The sequence below is a fragment of the Dunckerocampus dactyliophorus genome, chromosome 19 (assembly GCF_027744805.1).
Source record: "Dunckerocampus dactyliophorus isolate RoL2022-P2 chromosome 19, RoL_Ddac_1.1, whole genome shotgun sequence".
Classification (NCBI taxonomy): domain Eukaryota; kingdom Metazoa; phylum Chordata; class Actinopteri; order Syngnathiformes; family Syngnathidae; genus Dunckerocampus; species Dunckerocampus dactyliophorus.
This window is the reverse complement of record NC_072837.1, coordinates 4,749,536-4,770,228: the sequence shown is the minus strand read 5'-3', so window position 1 is coordinate 4,770,228 and position 20,693 is coordinate 4,749,536. Positions and strand designations below refer to the sequence as shown.

The 20,693-nt window shown below is 39.3% G+C and overlaps 1 protein-coding gene across 2 annotated transcripts in view; it reads right to left on the bottom strand.

The window, feature by feature from the left end:
* LOC129171888 (pleckstrin homology domain-containing family G member 1) overlaps window positions 1–19,976 on the bottom strand; it is a 62,414-nt gene extending 42,438 nt beyond the window's left edge. Inside the window, exons 1-3 of one of the 2 annotated variants that reach the window (XM_054760975.1) lie at window positions 19,804–19,976; window positions 17,255–17,317; window positions 618–804 (exon numbers count right to left, since the gene is read on the bottom strand). The gene's annotated coding sequence lies outside the window, so the exon portion shown is untranslated. Of the gene's footprint in view, window positions 1–617; window positions 943–17,254; window positions 17,318–19,803 lie in introns of those variants that run through there. The other variant, XM_054760974.1, reaches the window with a different exon arrangement.
* Between the last annotated feature and the right edge of the window lie 717 nt (window positions 19,977–20,693).

Here is a 20,693-nt window from a genome sequence, read left to right as displayed (position 1 = left end):
TACTAAGTTTAGAAGAAGATCCTCGCACGGATAAACCCCAACATTAGATTTTTTTAATCAAACAGTGTCTGTAAAATAAATACAATAATATTATCACATAGTCGAAACTAACACCCCAATGGTGTCATCCACCGACAGCCACAATAGAGTGGTGCCTGAGGTGTGTGCCCTATTTGCTTCTTGCTCCCGTTAGGGATCACCAGAATGAGGGTATGTGTGCATAAAGGTACCAAAAACAGACCTTTAACATTATTGTGCTTTGGGTAAACACATAAAAAACACATTAAATGACCCTCAAATGTAGACACACACGCCTACAGAGGATCTGCTGATTTTAGATACAAAAAGCAATAGCATCACTAACCATTTAGTAAAACGTGCGGCCAAAAGAAATGCAATGGTTAAAGTAAAACTGTTATTCTGCCATGCTGTTTAATTGAAAGAGCGGGCAGAGGCAGCACTTAAGCTCAATTGCAAGTTTAGACTGCATAATTGGAGGTCCAACTGGGTTTGATGTAATCAGCCATCTAAAATTATACTTGGATGTGTTTCAGCCACCACTTTGTTGTTTTGGACAAAAGCGCTACACAAATGACAATAATCTAGTAGTCACTCACCTCTGGGAGGACATTCCCAGGACTAGCCTTCCCTCAGATGCAGGTATCCTAGTATCCTTTCACAGGTTCATCCCATGTCCAAGTGTCTGAATGAATTTCACACAGTTGTGGAAAAAAGTCGATAGGGTTTTGTCAAGACGATCCAATCTGTGGTCCACACCTGAACGAGGTCAGCTCCGATAGGACACTTGGAAAAAGTGAGAGAGACAGGGAGGTGATGGATCAGATGGAAGCAACCAAACTGACTAGAAGGAAGAGGAGGAGGAGGGGTGGACGGGATGAGAAGAGCTTCCCCAGCAGCCCACTTCCTGCCCAATTACTGCTGCAAGACTGGCTCCTCTCTCTTCTTCTTTACCAACTGGCCCTCGCTCGCTTTCTCTCCTCCCATACATTTGCGGTGTGTGTGTGTGTATGGGGGGGGGACACTGCAAGAACTGGGGAGAAGCCAGCACACTGTGGGCAACTGACAGAAAATGTGACAAGGCGGGGACACGGAGGATGAGAAACCATCCAAATTTGTGGTGATGTTGAAGAGGAACGACAGGGAAGGCTGCCAAACTATAGAAAACGTGATTTGTGAGTCTGGGCCGCTTGTTGGTAATTTTGACTTTTACTGAACTGAGGTTTGTCTGCATGAATGCTGCCAGCACTGAGAGAGAAATGCGGTTCATTGAGGGAAACAGGAATTCCATCATGTACTGTAAAAATCTGAAGCACAGCATGAGCCCCATCCTTGAGAAACTGGGCCGTGTGACAGTTTTCCAACATGACAACGAGCCCAAACACACAGAAGGTGGAGTGGCCAAGTACATCTTCTCCATACCTGAACCCAGTTGAGCACCTGTGGGGCAACCTCAAGCAGACCTTCATGCATTCCAAAATAGTATCAGCATTTGGGACCAAATATGGGGTGAAAGAAAAAGTGTAAAAATACAGTATAGTAGTCTATCTGTGCAGCGTGGAACACAGTTAAAAGGTGCGTTCAAGGACCGTTAAACAAAGTGGGACAAAACGCTGCTCGCAATAAACATACGAAAACTGTGGGATTTCAAAATGAATATTATTTTTTTAATAATATAATGGCCCATATTCCAAAATTGATATCCCTTTACATAAAATTTGATGTAGTTCTCGTAGTTGCTATCGAGATTTACATCCTTACTTATTATAGATAAAAACGTATTTCTATCTGCGATTAAGTGTGATTAATTATGACTTAACTACGGACAAAATGCGATTAACCGTGATTAAATATGTTGATCGATTGACAGCTCTAGTTATTTTGAAATCTCTTTATTGAAAAGAGAAAAAAAAAAGTAAAAAAGTGGACCTCCACTTTCTCTCATATCGTAGGAACAGTATGCCGAATAATTTTAGTGATGACTTTTTCTGACCGTGGTTTACCCTGAAACCGGTAACTGGCCCATGGCTACCGGACTGCAAGGTGTCCAACATCCACCAGCTCTACCAGTGATGTAACTACTGTATCTGTGCAGCTTTGGTGAAGTCTGTGGGCAAGAAGATTAAGGCAGTGCTTGATAACAATGCTATCATGGTTGGTATAGGATGCATTGGAGGTGAAAGACAAATATTGATATTTGGACTTTTTGTATCTATAACTTAACAAGTGTTTGCCAGCACATGCAGACAATGTACCCAAGCTTCTGGTCATTGTGAGTGTGTAAGGGAGAGTCGTTTGCTCATTGTTCTGCATTCTAACAGAGCAGGATGGAGGAAAGTCCCTTCAATCGGAGCCAGTTGAATGCTTCCTGAGACTGATAAAGCAGCTGCAATGTTTTCGCCGTCTTTTCCAGTAAACGCAACCGCGCATGTTCCTCAACAATGGTGTCCCATCTTGACCCTTGATAACCTAACTCACCTCTTGAGCACACCACGTAGATGGTCGTATAAAACACTGGTGACTTTTGGAACACATGTCAATCAACTCCTGCAGTCTAGTGTAGAAGTCAGCGATCGCCGTATAATCGGAGGCAACGCGGGTCAGCGGCTGGCTGCTATTACCCAAACCTTTCACCCCACAAATGCTATGTAGAGCATTTGTAACTCAACACCGTACCTTGCACTTTGAAACAAATGAAACACAAAGTATCCTGAATACAAAAATACATGTTCAGTGTTTAAGACACTGAGATGATCAAGTACAAAATCTTTCTGTGAGGAACAGGAAGAACAATCACCGACCAACACCCCATTTCCTGCGTGTCTCATTTAGTTGTTTACATACAGACAAAGCTATCAAACAGGACATGAGCTCATTAAGCAGGTGAATCATCACACTCATGTGACGACCTCGTCACCACGCTACCATGTCAGTGGTGTTATCGCTAGTGTTCTTGAACTTCCCACGGACATCTGATCAGCACAGTTGTTCTTTTATTGTTTGGGTGTGTATCTCTAGTCATGTAAGATGACAATAAAGTAATAAACTTTAAGACAACCTTTGCTTTGTAGGGAATCACTGACACAACTTAGGGTCAACTATTGCCTGTCCACTGCTGATCTACACTCACAACACTGTATTACCATAACTTTCCTAATTTTGTGGATTATTTTGAGTGATTCTGTTTATCTCTATTATGTAAGGCAGCGGTGTCCAAAGTGCATCCTCGGGGCCATTTGCGACTTCTAAAAATAAAATTGAACAAAATCTAAAAAACAAAACAAAACAACAACAGCAGAAATGGAAAAATCAGCAGGATTTCTACAAGAATAAAGTCAAAATATTTAGAGGAAAAAAATAGTAATCTTACGAGAAAAAGTTGAAACGTTGTAATATTATGAGGAAAAGTAATGTCATTTTAGTATCATACAGTTGAAATATTAAGAAAAAAGAATATTTTTAAAAGTCAGAGTATTATGAGGAACAAACAAAACAACAAAGTAAATTTTGGAAAATTAGGTTGCATAAAAAGTTCTAATGTTACAAAAATAAAGTCAGAATATTATGGGTATAAAGTCAGAATTACAAGACTAAAAATTACAAAAGGGAAGTTGAAATAGTTGAAAAATAAAAAAAAAACAACAGCGGAAATGGAAAAAACTGGTGTAATTTTATGACAATAAACTCGTAATATTATGAGAGAAAATAATGGCATTTTACTAGCGTTGACTTGAATTATACATGAATAAACACTTAGTCATAATATTATAAGAAACAAACAATACAATAAAGTTGTAATTTTTAGAAAATTTGGTTGGCGACAAATGGAAAAAAACAGCAGTAATTTGACAAGAATAAAGTAAAAAGATTAAGAGAAGTAAGTCGCAGTCTAACAAAAAAAGGTCACAATTGTACGAGAATAAACTTGAAATATTATGAGGAAAATTATGTCATTTTATTTGCATGGAGTTATTTTAAACTCGCAATATTATGAGAAACAACACAAAGTTGTACTTTTTGGAAAATCTGGTTGGGGAAAAAGTTATAATATGGGAATAAAGTCCAAATATTATGGGAATAAAGTCATAATATTACGATAACGACATTTACAAAGATTATTTAAGAAGAAGAGCAACAACTGAAGTTCATATTAATAATACGTTTTTTTCACCTATATCACAAAGCTGAGATGCAGTTTTTTCTTGAAAAATATCTAACGTCTTAGCATATTTTTACAAAATATCAAAGTGGTTCTTGCATTCTTTCATTTTTCGCTACAGTATGTGGCTCTCAGTGGAAAACGTTTGAACACCCCTGATGTAAAGTGACAGTTATCAGTGATTACTGGCACGAGGAGCGATCACATTCATTATACAGTATGTCCCAACTACTATAGGTGCCTGACAGAGCTTCTTCAAGGTAGAAATTGTGCGGTTCTCCTGATAAGGAACAGTCAGATAAGGATCCCCCTTAAGCGAGTGCCTGCATCACAGTAGTGTGGGCAAGGCAGGACAGATGCTTGTCAAGAATCACTCTGAGATTCTTAGCAGTCTGAAAAGATGGCATATTGGTATTGTGGATAAAAAAAAGAACGAGAAGAAATAATCATTCCCTTGAAAAATAAAAGATTTGTTGTCCCGAGACTGAGCATGGAAGAAGGGGTTCAGGTCATCACTCCTCACAAAGACTAGATAGGACAGTGCTAGTCTGGAGGGATGGTGAAGGACACCAAGTATTTGTCCCCTAAGGTAGAGGCACGCCCCAACCAAGAATAGTTTTATTCTTTTGGGATGCAAAACGACAGTCAATAAGATACAGTGGAGCGAAACCTCTGCCAGGCAATGACAGGTCGTTTGGGTGGAATCACCCCCTCATGACCTGGATGAATGAGTATTATTGTATTATGAAGTCAACATGTAAACTGGCGGAAGCCCCTGTGCTGTACAGCAGTGTGAGTGACCTTTACAGTTATCGGCACTCAGTTGGAGGGGTTGGTAACAGTGACAGACAGGAGGACACTGGACAAACCGCTCTCCATCATGGACAACCCCACCCACCCACTCAATCAGACAATAGAGGGGCAGTGGAGCTCATTTTCCAACAGACTCCTCCAGTTCCGTTCCCACAGTGAACGCTACAGGACTTCATTCATTCCACACGCCGTCCAGCTCTACAATACCTCACCTGTCTGTAGAGATAATTCAACAACACTATTGTACTGTCTGCCCTCCTTTGTATAAAGTATACATTTACTTGTATTTACTTATATTTTTACACACTATTTGCAAATATGCAAATCTTGTGTATCTTTTATTCTTTTTACTTTGTGATATTTTATTCATATTGCACGTCATTTTATTTGAGTGCTTTTCTTCTCCAGCAATTTCGCTTGTGGATCCAGAAAGTTTGTCTAAGTCTCTCATACAAAAAGTTTCAGAAAGGATGTCTATGAGATAATGCACACGCGGGGGCAAAAGTAGTAGTTTGAGTGTAAGAGCATCAGAGAGTGAATCAGTCTTAGAATCACAGGCTGTGACTTCTTGTTGGCAGCTATGGAACATACAGTTGATGTTGGAAATGATTTTTCTCCGTGCGGTTTTAAGAGCATAACTGACACTAGCTCCCCTGCTGTGGGGCATCACGGCGAGTACATGTGTTTAGCGTTAAGATAAAAAACATGACATGACTCACAAATAGACAGGATGCTGCAGTTAAACCACTGAACATGGTCTCAAATGAGGTAGGAGCCTAAATACAGAAGGCCTCTTTCACCATGTTGTTGTTACATTTATGATGAGTTGGTTTTTGGAATTTCTGAAGAAATTTTGGCACTCTTGTGAATTAATTACCTCCTTTTAAAGAGTTAAGCTATGTGAATTAGACTGGAGTATTGGTTTGTGTCCTGCCTGTGTGGGTTTTAGCCGGATAAAGAGGCAGGAGTGTGTGTTGGCAGCTTCCCTTTGACCTGCAGAGGCTTACTCTCCCTCATATTCATATCGTGCTAATACTTTCTCTTTCCCATGCCAGCCCAAGCCCCGGTCTCACTCTTTAGGGAACCTAAGATGTCACTGTGGACAAAAGGAGCCGTGAAAGCCGTCCAACTCAAGTGGGGGCTATTATTTACAGTAGCAAAAGAAAATCGCTCCTCTCTTGAACACTAACTCCCCCCAGTCAGACGTCTGTCTCCTTGTAATGCTTCCCCCTGTTTTGCCCTTTTCCAATCTTTTTCTTTCATTCGCCGTCCTTCTTTTTCACTGCCAAACCTCGTCTCCCCCGACATAATAAGGTAAGTGGTGGGTTTTGTTGCCAGCAAGCCCAAAATTAGGGGTGAGCCCTCAACCAAGGCTTTGGAAATCTTCATGGAGCCCCTTAAAACCAGCCAAAGAACTCCAGGTTTGGACGAAACGCCACTAAGTGAACTTTGTCAAAAAATAAATACGAGCTTTACATTATTTATGTTCATCACTCTCAAGTTCAAACACACTAGGGCACAGTAATGCTAGAACAGTAAAGGGTCTTCCCCAAACTGTTGGAAGCATACAACTGTTGAAAATGTCCAAGAAGTGGAATGAAGAAAGTCTACAATCAAAATGACCTTCAACTTTCCACCACTGTGTTGACACTTCTTAGCAACAGGTCTTAACTCATCCCAGATGTGACCCAAAATGGAAGATGGGCCCCATAAAGCCTTCATTGCCCGCAGACATGCTGACACAGCACCTCCTACACACACCCTATAGACACAAACAGGAAGCTCATCTGTCAGGTGACTGCAAACGTCCATGCACACGGACATGTGTAACGTGGTGCCTTGGAATAAAAGGCATATTTGGCAATTTTAAAGTGGCCAGGGTCGTTTATTTACTCAACTGGAGAAAGAACCAGGCCTCTATTAGGGATGCGGGATGCTTTTATGATAATATTGATTAATATTATGCAGTATCTCACAGCAAGCCTTTGTACTACTGTACTGTATATCTTCCCAAAGGGCCAATACTATAGAAATGAAACTGGGATATACTTTAGAGTAGTCAATGTACAGCTTGGAGAGCAGTATACTGTAGACTTACTATCCTCTGAAAAGGACTCAACACACATTACAGTCGTACCTCGCTCCATCGCGGTTCGAACATCACTCACTCGCTCTATCGCGTTTTTTCAAAAATGATAAATAATAATAATAAATGATTGCTGATTCGTGGTCGACTACGCCCTATGTCAAAAAATGCACATCTAAGCAAACGTTACATATTCTTCGCCTAAATTAAGTATTTCCAAGAATAAAAATGTTCTAAATGACCGAAAATACAAATACAGTTTAAGGCAAGATGAACACTGGCCACTAGGTGTCACTAGTAACAAGCACCAGACTTGCCAACAACATGTTATTTTAGAATTACTTATCTCTCAGGCACAATAATAACATACTAATAATAATAGGCATCATCATCATTGTAATAAAAACTACTGTTGTGGCCGTACTCCAGCTAAAACTCAACTCTGAATCCCTGACGTCACTTCCTGTCCTCACGTCCATCGCAGAAATTCACTTATGATTTTATCCCAAAATACATTACAAAATACATTGATTTTTTTCTAACCTAATTTTCCAAATGTTGCATCTTTATTCTTTGTTTTGTTTCCATTGATATTACGATTTAAAAAGAAAAATCTTTCTTAATATTTCAAATAAAATATATTTCTTCCTCCTAATATTATGACTTTATTGCTGTAAAATTATGACTTTTTTACTTAAATTTTTATTTTCTTTCATTTTTGCTTGTGTTTTTTTTTTAAACAGTTTTTCTATTTAATTGTATTTTTAGAATGTGCCAAGTGCCATCAATCAAATGGCCCCAGTCCGCACTTTAGAAACCACTGTGACACAGCATTCAGTATCAGGCCGTTTAAGCTTGCATTCACTTGATTATACAACACTGCATTACAACAACTTCCCTGACTTTGTGGCTTATTTTGAGTCATTCTGACTTTACTGTACAAGGCGGCTGAAGGTGAAAGATTCACATTACAAATACCACCTAAATGCTGTATTTTCTCACTGCACCTCTCAACTTCGTCACCCACTTTCTTTGTCTTGTTATCAGTCTTTAAGTTAACTGCTCAGCGCACAAACCGGATTGGATTTCATCTGAAGTGTGCTGCTAATATAGGCCATCAGCGGCCTCACTGAGATACCTTGGCCCGGCCTGGACCTCCAACCTGTAACACACACGCACACACGCGTCCCCATGGAGCTGTAACAGAACCCTGAATCTAGGACGTCCGCTCCAGAGAGAGAAACTGGCATGAAATTGAAACCATCACAGCAACTCGAAAAAAGGGCACTTTATGTGCGCTTTCAGATAACGCTGACTTGGGGTACATTTACACACACAAAAAAAAAACAGGAACACATAGCTCTGCAAAAATGACTAACACCACTGTAATATGCCAAACCAATAGCGGGCGGTGTCACAAACCTGCACCATCAACAAAAGCATCTTCAATGGCATATTTGTGGATAAAAAAAAACCCCAAAACATTTTAACACAATCATTGCTAGCCACCTTTGATTTGTTCAAATTTAGAAACAGTTTCGGGAAGATATTGTCATGTGTGTCGTGTTTGCAGCCAGGAATGAGGCTGAGTGGGATGGAAAAGGGGAGAAAAGAAGGGAAGGACGGTACCTTTATTTTTAGACTTGTTCCCCTGTGTTCCTCAGCGTTTCAGCTGTCATGCTTGCATGCATCACATTTTTTTCTTTTTTTCTCAGCTTTTTTGCAACACATGTTTCAAAAAAGAACCGTCTCATTAAGTGAAAACAGTTTGACTGTGGTTACCGTATTTTTACACTTACGAGATGTGTAGTGAGCTTCGACAACGTGAAACAGCTTTGTCGGTAAAGTTAAGGCTTCTGGGTTTTATTGTTTGCAACAGCTTGATCCAGGAGCTGATTACTTCTAGTATCATTTCTCGTTCGGTCTCGTGGACACTAGGGCCGAGACAATAATAAATAAATGAATTAATCACACAATAAATGAAAATGAACTAAATATACTGGCATGTGCGTGCGTCAGGAGTGTCATATGACTGTCTCGTGGGCACTAGGACTGGGACGATAATAAGTTATTTAATTAAACAGACAAAATTAACGTCATAATTTTGCCGGCCTCAATACATTGCCTTGTGCTTGAGTGTCTGTTTTCCTCATGAAGAGGGTTCCCTCTGTGCATTGCTTTCAGCACCTTGGTGTGTTTGTTCCATAAAACATCGGCATGAATGGTGTGAGCCCTTTTGTCAGTCATACAGTCTCTTTGTCTCAGTGGGTAGAGGCCGTGCCGCTAGCATCCACACAGAGTGCAGAGGAGTGTAACCTCGTGAGGAGCAATGCAAGGTAACGTAGTAGAAATTATATTAGTAGATTGCAATATATTGCCAAATATTTGTTATATTTTTTCATTGTACTTTTTTTTTAAGTAATGGTAAAATCTCATCTTGTCTCGTTTTCAGTCTCGTGTATCGTTTCGTCTCGTGACACGCCACGCCGGCTCCCCATGACAACTTTTTTTCTAAATATGAATAAATTGAAGGTCAACCAGATTGTGTTTGACCTTAGCTTAGCACAGGAAGGACACTGAGTCAGGTGGAAAGGGGAAGGCAGTATTTTTAGAAATGTTTTTCCCTGTTTTTATCACTGGATTTGAGATTTCAGGCTTCACTGCTCATCCACATGTCAGACTTCCATGCATCGATGGATATCGTATGGAAACCAGAGGTGATATTTCCCATTGACAAATATCAAAGAAGTTACCTCCTTTTCAACAAAATTTGCTTTATTTTGCTGGAAATGGGAAAAAAATGTGCTTGATATTCAAACAAACGAGCACCTGCGACATCTCAACACAGTGCAACTTCCTACAGCACAATTCAGTCACTTCAAACAGGAACAGGCATACTGCAGCAAGAACTCATGCAGACATAAGAGGCTATTTATACGCCACTTCCTTTTATTTACCCAGCTCATTGTTCGGACCACATCTGTTGAGGGCCGAGGGCACAATGGCCTGTCCGAAGCTGACCACACGCACACACACTTTACGCACACAAGGGGTATAAGGCAGCTGTCAGACACAGGCTTGCATTAAAAAAACTGTAATTCAAATGAGTGACGAACTCCAATTGCTGATACCGCCTGTCCGACATTCTTGCTACCACCACCAAAAGTCCTCACAATAAATGTGCAATGTCAAGGGTTGCACACACACACACACACGTGAGTGGACATTTTACCGAGTGCTAGAGATGACAGCTCGTTACAGCCCGTCTGTTTCATGTCAGCCATAATACAAAGACGAAAGTCAGTCAGAGGCTTTCATGGAACCTTCCATGGCCTAAAGACTCACACCTACCCAAAGTCACATGGAGCAATCGTGCATAAAAAGCCCCAAAACAACGTTCCTCAACGAAAATAGGCATTTATTTATACAGCGCCAAATACCATGCAGTGGTTATCTGTCTGTGGTGTCTCTTTTCTCCCTGACCATTTACTCCCAGTTATTTCCGATGAGGACAAAAACGATCCAAATGTGGCCCAAAAGGGTAAACAGCTCTGATTGTGATCTTTCACGGGACAGACATTGACGCTGCAGTGTTGGGAAAGAGTAAAGGAGGTACAGGAAACCAGCGAGCTTTTATTTTTATACTAGCAAACACAGATTTATAACTATGGAGTCTTTGACAACCTAGACGAGTAAACAAATATGGGCTGAAGCAAGATAACAGATCTTGGCGTTGCATCTGACACACAAAACATGTTTTTTTGGTTTGTTTTTAAGGCAAACAAATCATAAAAATACGGGCTGAAGCTGATACGTGCAGGGAAAAAATGCCTAAGTCAGCAGTGGTTGCAGTTTTGGGTTATGGGAAACATTTAAAGTGATGCGGGTGATATAACGAGGTGCAGGATTCTTAAAGTAACAGTATGGAATGGATGACTCATTTTTATTGCACGTTATAACATTATGTCTGAAAATACACACAACCTTAGCATTGATGCAAGCGCTAACGCAACGTGAGAGCTGTCCTGGCTGGTCCATTAATCTTATAGACTACTACAGCAAGTGATCCATAGTTACCATGGAAATGACAAATGTCAGAGTACCATCACAACCATTTTGATGCTGTCATTTTCATGCCAAACTGTTACATAATATGACTTTAATACATTCAACTGCCATGTTATAACATTATGTCCTAAAGTAAACATTGTCTGCTCAAGCACTGCAAATATTAACAGTAGCATTAATGCTACAGCTAACACAAAAGACAAGTGTCCTGGCTGGCCCAGTAATATTATACACCGCTAAAGCTGGTTGTACACAGTTACCGTGGAAATGGCAAATGTCAGAGTACCATCACAACCATTTTGAAGCCGTTATTTTCATGCCAAACTGTTACACAATATTGCTTTAATATATTCAACTGCTGTGTAAATAAACGCTGCCCAAAAACTGCTAACAACAACAGTAGCATTGATGATACAGCTAACACAAAAGAGAGGTGTCCTGGCTGGTCCACGAATACTATAAACCGCTGCAGCAGGTAATCCACAGTTGAAATAACAAATGTCAGCGTACCATCGCAACTATTTTGAAGCAGTTATTTTCATGCCAAACTGTGCCGTAGTTCTGCTTTAATACGTTCAACTGTTCAACTAACAACATTATGTCCTAAAATAAACATTGTCTGCCAAAACACTGCTAACAATAACAGTAGCGTTGATGCCAGCGCAAACCCAAAAGAGAGGTAGGTGTCCTGGCTGGTCCACCAATACATTTAAGATTATGCCTTAACATAAACATTGATTAACATTTTTTCCCCCATTAAAGTCGGGGATGCACGGTCACCATGGCAATGATAAAGACTTAGTACAAGAAAGCGTAGCATTTTGAAGCTATTATTTCCATGTAAAACTGTTCCATAGTATTGCTTTAATACATTCTGTTGCTGTGGTATAACATTATGTCTTGAAACAAACACTGATCCAAAGCTTTTTACAAGTGCTGCACACAACTCTGGAAAGTAATGTGGACGCTGATGCTAGTGCTAATATAAGGGGTGTCCCTGCCGATCCACCAATATGATAGACCGCGACAGTAATTGATCCAGACTCACTCACTCGCGCTAGAGAAACACTACTCTTCTTATTACAAGCACGTGTACCAGTACAAACCATGTTATGGTCATGCCAAACCATTACACACTGCTTTCGTGCATTAAACTGCTGTTGCGTGCAGACAGAGGACGGTAGTTGTGGCGTTGTGTATGAAAATCATTAATAAGATCACGCAAAACACGGCGCTACATAAACAGGTGTTAGGAAGGAGCGTGGCTGTAAGACTAGCCAAAGGCTAACAGCTTCCAAAAGCTGGCTCATTTAGAAACCAACTGCCTCTCCTAATCCGCCTCTAAGAGCTGAGCATCCGCACTCGGAGGGAGTCGGACCCCTGTCCCGCTGGCTAACAATAAAACAAAGGCATCACAGTGCGGCTGGTGTGGGGGGCATGCAGGGGTGCGGGTTAAAGTGAGAGGAACAGCTGCCGAGTGGGAGACTCGGATAAAGAGAAGGCGGTGAAAGAAAGCCGGAGGAGGGGTCTTCTCAGTTTTTTCAACATCGGGGAGATAAATTACTTTTATGTTTGTTGTTAGGGCGAGGCTACAAATTGACAAGCCCACAAAGGCGCTGACCCGACCCAAAGCTGCACTGCGTTTAGCTGGGACATCCTAAGCATTTGCATACCCCTTAGTCATGCCAGCTCACACTCCTTTACAGCAGATCTAATCCTTTTGAGTATGAATTGTTGTTGTACTGTGACAGAGTTAAAATTACAATATTATGAAAATAAATGCACAAATAATGCAATGCCCAGTGGTTGGTTGGGTTTGTTGGCTCACTAATAGTGCCTTGACCACTGTATAGGAACTGTAATTAGGGTTTTTAGGGATTTATGTACAGTTATTAATTACTTGAAATTTATTTTTTGCATTAAAATTCATTTTTAAATATATAAATAGGACAACTTTTTTTTTTTACTTTTTAAATTAATATATTTTAATTTAAATTACTCTGGTAAGATAATTACTCTGGTAATATAATTACAGTTGACCCATAAAATTATGTTAAAATTGCAAGAGAAGATTTTTCTTTAAATAATTAATAATAGTAATTACATCTTCACTAGGAAAAGAATAAATAAAAAATAAGACATTAATAAATTAATTTTAAAAATACAATTCAAAAATAAAATTAATTAATAAACAATTTGGAATTTTACCTTTTTTTGCTAAAAATGTCAGGAATTGCACAACATCCTGGCCTCTGTCAATACACGTCACATGTTACCAAAGTAAAGGTAGTGTTTTATTCTTTTTGTTTTGACTTTACATGTTTTACAGTGCTTGAATTCCTTTTACACTTTGAGGCATTACATTTAGTCTTTAAAAATATTATTTTTATGTTACTATCTTATTTTCATGCTTGTATGACAAATGTTAAGACCCCCCCATCACACTAAGCACGACTCAAGCAGAACCAGCCGGAATGAAAAAGTTTCAAAATTCATGTCACATTCGGGAGAGGATCTGAAATTTGTAAGCTTGGCTGCTTTTTTCCTTGGCGACATGACATGATGTGAATTGGAGACGTGTCGATGGTGAGTAACGTTTCAGCGGGCTTCTTGGGTTTCAGCACCTCTGCACTGTCCACGCCAGCGGCCGCTGGTGGCGTTAACCTGGCTCCCTTTTTTCCTTGGCGTATGAAGTGATGTGAATAAGGCAACGTTTCATAGCGACATTTCAGCGGCAGCTGACTGCGTTTTTTTTTTTTTTTTCCGAATGCGATCAGAATGTATGGAATGCTTTTGAAATACCGTAAGAATATTTAGAATGCAGTCAGAGTGCAGGCAGAATACCTTTCGGACCACGAATTTTCATTCCGACGACATTCTGGCTCATTCTACCTCGAGTGCAGTGGTTCTAAATGATAAATTATACTAGTATTTATTAATTTATTTATACTGTACAGACTGAACCCAAATCTGAAACCGGTGAAATTCAACAAAAAGGAGAGCAGTGAAGCATACAAGCGTATTTAAGTGTCAAATTGCATGCTGAGTACAAGAAATGTATAGATGCTGGCAGGTCTGCACTAATATTGAAAGTCCTCCCTGCCTCTCACGCCGTTCCTGACAGTTCACCGCGTCCCCCCAGGAGGGCCCACCCCACTATTTGAGAAGCACTGCTCTTGTCCGACTAGGCGATTAAAAACATTGTCCGTACTGGTTTTATTGATCCTGGATCTGAGTACTTCTATTGCATTATTTCCTTTGGCAACACTAGTTTCCTCCGCCAGCCTTTGTTGCCTACCCAGTCTTATGAAGCAAACAAATAGCACCCAAATATGCAAACAAGCCGGCACATAACAAGCCACGCTTCCAATGCAAAGGCACAAGGCTGTGTTGGGAGTTTGCTCCAGGCCGTGCCAACGTTGCAAACACAGCTGCTCAGCCCGCTCAGCCAAATGCGAGCAGAACACCAGCCAAAAGTAAACGTTGGCCACCAAAACATTTATTTGAGGTACTTTAGCTCATATATAGCCACTCTCTAATTTGATGCAGCAGTTAAATACATTTTGGAAAAACTTGCCAACTTCCTCACCACTGCTTTTTGCCGCATTATGACCCCCCTTGACATTGACAGAGCCCGTCTCACGTACATTCAAATGAACGTGTGGCCAGAAATAGAGCAGTGTATTCATGCAGACTGTAGACATAACAACAGGAGGGGAGGACAGACGTTGGCTGCATATAGCAAGCCCTGATGAGTACACATTCTGTGCACATTTCTATTGGCATGATGATAGTATACAACAATAAGTGGTTTATTGGAGGCTGCAAAACCAACTCTTCTATGGGGTAAAATACAAAGTGGCACAATTCTTTGGAATTTGCCATTTGCAGCCCGCGGCTGCTTTTTAATTGACCTGCAGCACATTCTATAAATATAATTTAACAAGAAGACTCAAAAATAAAAAATACAAATTAGAGAAATCAGCATGAATAAACTCATGAATAAACTCAAAATATTAAGAGAAAAAAGTTGTAATCTAACGAGAAAAAGTCATATTTTTACAAGGATAACTTTGTAATATTTGGTGGGGGAAAAACATCATTTTAGTAGCATATTGAAATATTAAAGAAAAAAGAAGTTATTTTTAAAGTTATTTTAAGTAAATTTTTAAAGTTGTAATGAAATGTAATGAATGAAATGTAATGAAAAACTAACAACAACAAAAAAAGTTGTCATTTCGGGAAAATCTGTGATGAAGACGCTCGCTCTGGAACACAAGCGTAAACAAAATGGCCGCGGCGCTCCATCACGGAAGAAGATGCCAGCGTCTTCATCACATACGCAAGAATGGACAGGCGGCGTGCGGGGATACGGCGGGAAACAAATATAACGCCGAGCGACTTGGGAGGTCGGAGTTTTTCGAGGGGGCATTTTTATGGTGCAAATGTATTTTTTCTCTTTTCAACGCATATTGTTGTCGCCGTGGGCCTCCACCATGTTTACAGACTGTGAGTATGTGATAGAGATTACATTCAGGATTGTCTCAAGGGAGCTGCAGCTAATCTTGGGATCATTTACATGCTATCAGCAACTGGCCTGCTTCTGTCAGAGTATTTCAGTTTCACCCTGCCCCTGACCTCATGACCTTTTAGCCTGCCACAAAACCTGCAGGGAGCACTGGGCCTGTCGGGGCAAGTGCATGCTCTCGATCTTCAATGCTATAACTGATAGTAGAAACATACACGCAATAGAGTGTATTATAAGCATTAAGGGTATTGTCACAAATTGTTGTATGAAGACAATTGATGCATAGAGCGGCAACAACGCCACGAACTGCGCGCGAAAACTCTGCTTAGTAAATTTGATTTTGACAGTTACATTTAAATGTAAATCCTTAATATGCAAAATAATGCAAAGCAATGATTGGTGACATGATCAATCCAACCCAAAGACGACTGCAACATAATCCTGAACAGCAAATGCTAATGCTAACATGAGAGGTGTCCTGGCTGGGCCACCAGGATTATGAATCGTTATTATGAAGTACCGTATACTACCTTATACAAAGTACTGTATGTTTTGAAATACATTATTCATAATAAGTTGTGAAGCGATAGCTGATAAAAGATAAAATTATACATACATAAATACATTTTTTTTCAAAATATAAAAAAATATTTTATAATTAAATTGGTGGTAACAATATTTTTGTTATTTTCTTAATATTATATCACCTGCAATTACAGTAATAATTAATATACCAGAAAATCATATGAAAATGATTCATTATTTTAATAAATACAATAAATTTACCAAAATATAATAATAATTTAATTATTAAATAACAATATTATTAAATTTAATAACAATAATAATAATAATAATAATAATAATAATAATAATAATAATAATAATAATAATAATAATAATAATAATAATTTATTCATGTATAATTATTATATTTAATAATAATAATAATAATAATTTATTAATTATACCATATAACACATACAATTAATAAAATTATTAATATACAAAAAACTACATATAAAAACAAAAAAATCATGATTATATTATGTTGTTGTTCATAAAAATAAAAAATAAATAATAATAATAGTGTAGAATGCAAAAATATTTATATATATAAACTATTTTAATATAAATAAAAACATAAAGCAAATGATTTCATTATTATCATCACTAAATGTATCTCATCAGTAACTCCGACCTATGTCATGGTCTTCTTTCAACAACACATTTAAATACTTTCCAAGATTACCATTGGGGCCAAACTTTCCCTCTCCACCTCTCGCAGCTTGTAATTACAAGAAACATGTTTTTGCAGCAGATCTCCAAAGTAAGTGGCGGTTGGAAGTATAGCAAAAACAAAAAGCTCCAACATGTGCTCAAATCACAGTTTACAGGTGGGACTGCTGGAATGCGGCTCCCTGGTGAGCAAACGCTGACATCCATTTGTCAGCAGATGCACAGGATCTGTTGTGACACACGGTGCACAGTCAACAAATATCACCCTCCGCGTGTGTGTGTGTGTGTGTGTGTGTTTGTGTGTTTTAAACAGGCATGCATTAAATGAGCTGCTGTGTGTTACCTTGACAGGTCAGATCAAGTCATTGGTGCCACCAGTATTTCAAACGTCTTCGGCTTGTTTTTCCTGTGTGGAAAAAAAACATGCACAGTGACCTAAAAACCTGTGATGACTCTATTTTTAGCCTTGAGGCAACCTAACTTTTGCTACCGTCCATTCATACGATTAAAAAACACAATTCATAAACTGCAATTGTCCGGATGATGGGTGTTCAAAGTGCGGCCCGCAGGGCATTTGCTGTTTTTTAATCGGCCCGCGGCACATTTTAAAAATATAATTTAACAAGAAAACTAAAAAAACAACAGTAAAAATTGAAAAATCAGCAGTAATTTTACAAGAATAACTTGTAAAGTATTTGAGAAAAAAGTAGTAATCTAACAGTCAGAATTTTAGAAAAATAATGTTGGAATATTATGCGGGAAAAACCCCTCATTTTAGTAGCATAAAGTTGCAATATTAAAGATAAAAGATGTGATTTTTAATAAATCTTGAATTTATTATTGTAATATTTTGAGAAACAAACAAAACAATGAATACAGTTGTAATTTTAGGCAAAATTAGGATGTGGAAAGGAGTATAATGTTACAAATGAAGTCAAAATATTTCTCCTCATAATTATGAGAGGAAAATTTACAAGAAAGAAGTTGAAATAGTTGGAAAATGAAAAACAACAGCAGCAGAAAAAGCTGTCATTTTATGAAAATAAAGTAAAAACAAAAAAGCTTGTATTTGGACGAGAAAAAAGTCACAATTTTACAAGAATAACTCAAGTAATGTCATTTTAGTAGCCTAGCGCTGAAATATTCACGAAAAAATTAATTATTTTTTAAATTTTTGGAATATTAGCTTGCGGAAGACGTTGCAATGTTATTGTAATAAATTCAAATTATTATGTTAGGCTGGCGGCTACAGACTACTTTTATTTTTTCTAAGAGGGGACAAAATGGCTCTTTTGATAATAAACGTTGTCAACCTCTGGTTTAGCCCCAAGGTGAGCAGACCAGGTTAGTTGTCCGTCCTGATTAAGTCTTAATGGACAAAAATCTCCTTTACTTAAAAATAAAAAAGTGGCAAAAGAGAATATTCCATCGATAACTTTGTCATGGATGTAGATCTTCTCAGTTCGAACTAAAAATGCCAATCTGGAGAAGGATACACCATCAAGCCCACTGCAAGACAACAGTCCAAAAATGTCACTGCAGCACAGAGCAGGTCTGAGCATGAGTTGTTTCCAGGCTTGGGCATGGGACTGTGGGCTGAACCTAAAGAGACACCAACCAGCCCGTAAATAACAAAACAAGCCCGACATGTACTGTAGATACCTGACGACACGGGATACAAATGACGACATCCATCAAGGCTGTCCATACAGGTAACATCAGCTCTATCAAGGCTAATGTCTCAGCTAACATGAGCTTTTTTAGTCTCATCCACTCTAGATTCTAATTTGTACTCTTATCTTGTACATACCCTAAAATTATGATGATATACAACAGTTTTGTTGGTTTTCCAGTTCAAACAAAATGGATTGCTGAAGTGTTTATAATCACTTCTACCGAATTCTCACGAGAACATGCAAGGCAACATATTGCATGCATCAAAACCACCACAAACCATCATGCATGTTGATGATGGACTTCCTGAGCATCCGCAAAAATGTTTGCGTCATCTTCCACAGCTGCTGGCGCTGAGGTTGTTAGACGCATAACTCACCGCAGATTAACAAACCAATTTCTTTTTTAGCAGTTTGTCATGTAGTGAACATTCACAAACAAGTGTCTAGCTAGACGCCACTCCTTTCTTGTTCCTATGTGACCAACAGGAAGTAGCTTTAAAGCATAGGAGATGACGGACATCTGCGATTGGCTGACGACCAGTCCAGAGTGTACCCGCCTCTCGCCCGAAGTCAGCTGGGATAGGCTGAGGACAAGTCTAATTGTCTATGTCCGCTCTTTGTTGGTCTCCTGCCACTGCACGGCAGCTCTTATTAATAAAATAAACATTTTACCTGCACTTTGGGTCCTTCTCTCCGCATCCTGGGGTCGTGCCACAGCACCACAATGCCAAGACGTGACAGCTCCCTCGCTCTATCACAATTTTTCAAGTGCTTTGTTCTTCGTTTAAAACTATTTCTTTGAAACTTAAGAGCTGACTAGTTATCGTCCAGTTTATTTAATTGGAGGCTAACGAGTCAGCTCGGTAGCCTGCTATGTGCTATGAGTGGCGGCCGTCTCTTATGCCCCTGCAGGGATCCCGTAGCCTGCGCATCAGTGCTACAACAAAGAATAATAGGAGTGTAAAGGTGACTATACCTGTGTTGCTTCATGTCTTGAGGTCATAAACGAGTTTTCTATGCTCTAACTATGAAAATATTCTGTTTATTAATATTGAATCCTACTTCGTGGAAATGTACGTATCACGGTCGAGCCTGGATCCAATTCACCGCGACAAACAAGGGATTACTGTAGTAGTGTTCAAGGTCTAGCTTTCCCTCCTCAGTTTCTCCCTGTCGACTCTCCCTTTTGTCGCTTCCTTCACGCCTCAGCTCTTACATGTGACCTCCCAGCAGGGGAGGCTGCCAGCCACAGGTGAAAGGTCACGACTCCCAGTGCCCTCCCGAGACAAGCTGAGCTTTAGCCTCGAGCTAGGCTTTTTGGAAAACAAGCGGATATCACATCTTTCAACACCAAGCAGTTCGTCAGGCCGGATTTCCAAACCCAGATGCAAATCCCATCATAGGTCACCTGCAAGATAGGAGAAAGCAGAAAGTGCTGTGGTCATAGCGAGGCGGAATAAGAAGTACGGGGAAGGATAAATGGATGAAAAATGGTGCACAATTACTCGACACATGGCGGTGACTGGAGGACAGTGACTCATTCGTCGTTTTTTTTTGTTTCTCATAATATTACAATGTTATTCTCATAAAATTAAGAATTGATATTTTGACTTTATTCTTGTAAAATTACTGCAGATTTTCCCCATTGTTGCTGTTCTTTTTTTTTTTAAATTTTCTTATAATTAAAAAAAAAACGCTGCGGTTCGCAAATGGCTCACGGGCTGCACTTTGGACACCCCTTCTCTATGGCCTCTCTCTGGTTTACATTTACTGGTACACAATTTCATTTTTCAAGTCCAGCATTAAAAAGATCTGTCGTGGAGAGGAAGTGACTTGAAAGCTCACCATTCATCATGTTTTACACGTAGACGTCCCGTGGCAGCTGTTTGACACGGCGCTCCAGATGTTTCCTAAAGAATTCAGAAATACATAAATGATAATCTTATACATGATTTCGGGACACCCATAAACAGTATTATATATGACCAGGCTAGCCTTTGATCTGCAAATGAAGCGCCTCTCCCTCTTACCGCATATGTTTAAAAAAAAAAAAAAAAAGACAGAACAGAGTAGGAAATGTTTGTCGTGTTCTGGATTTATCGTTAC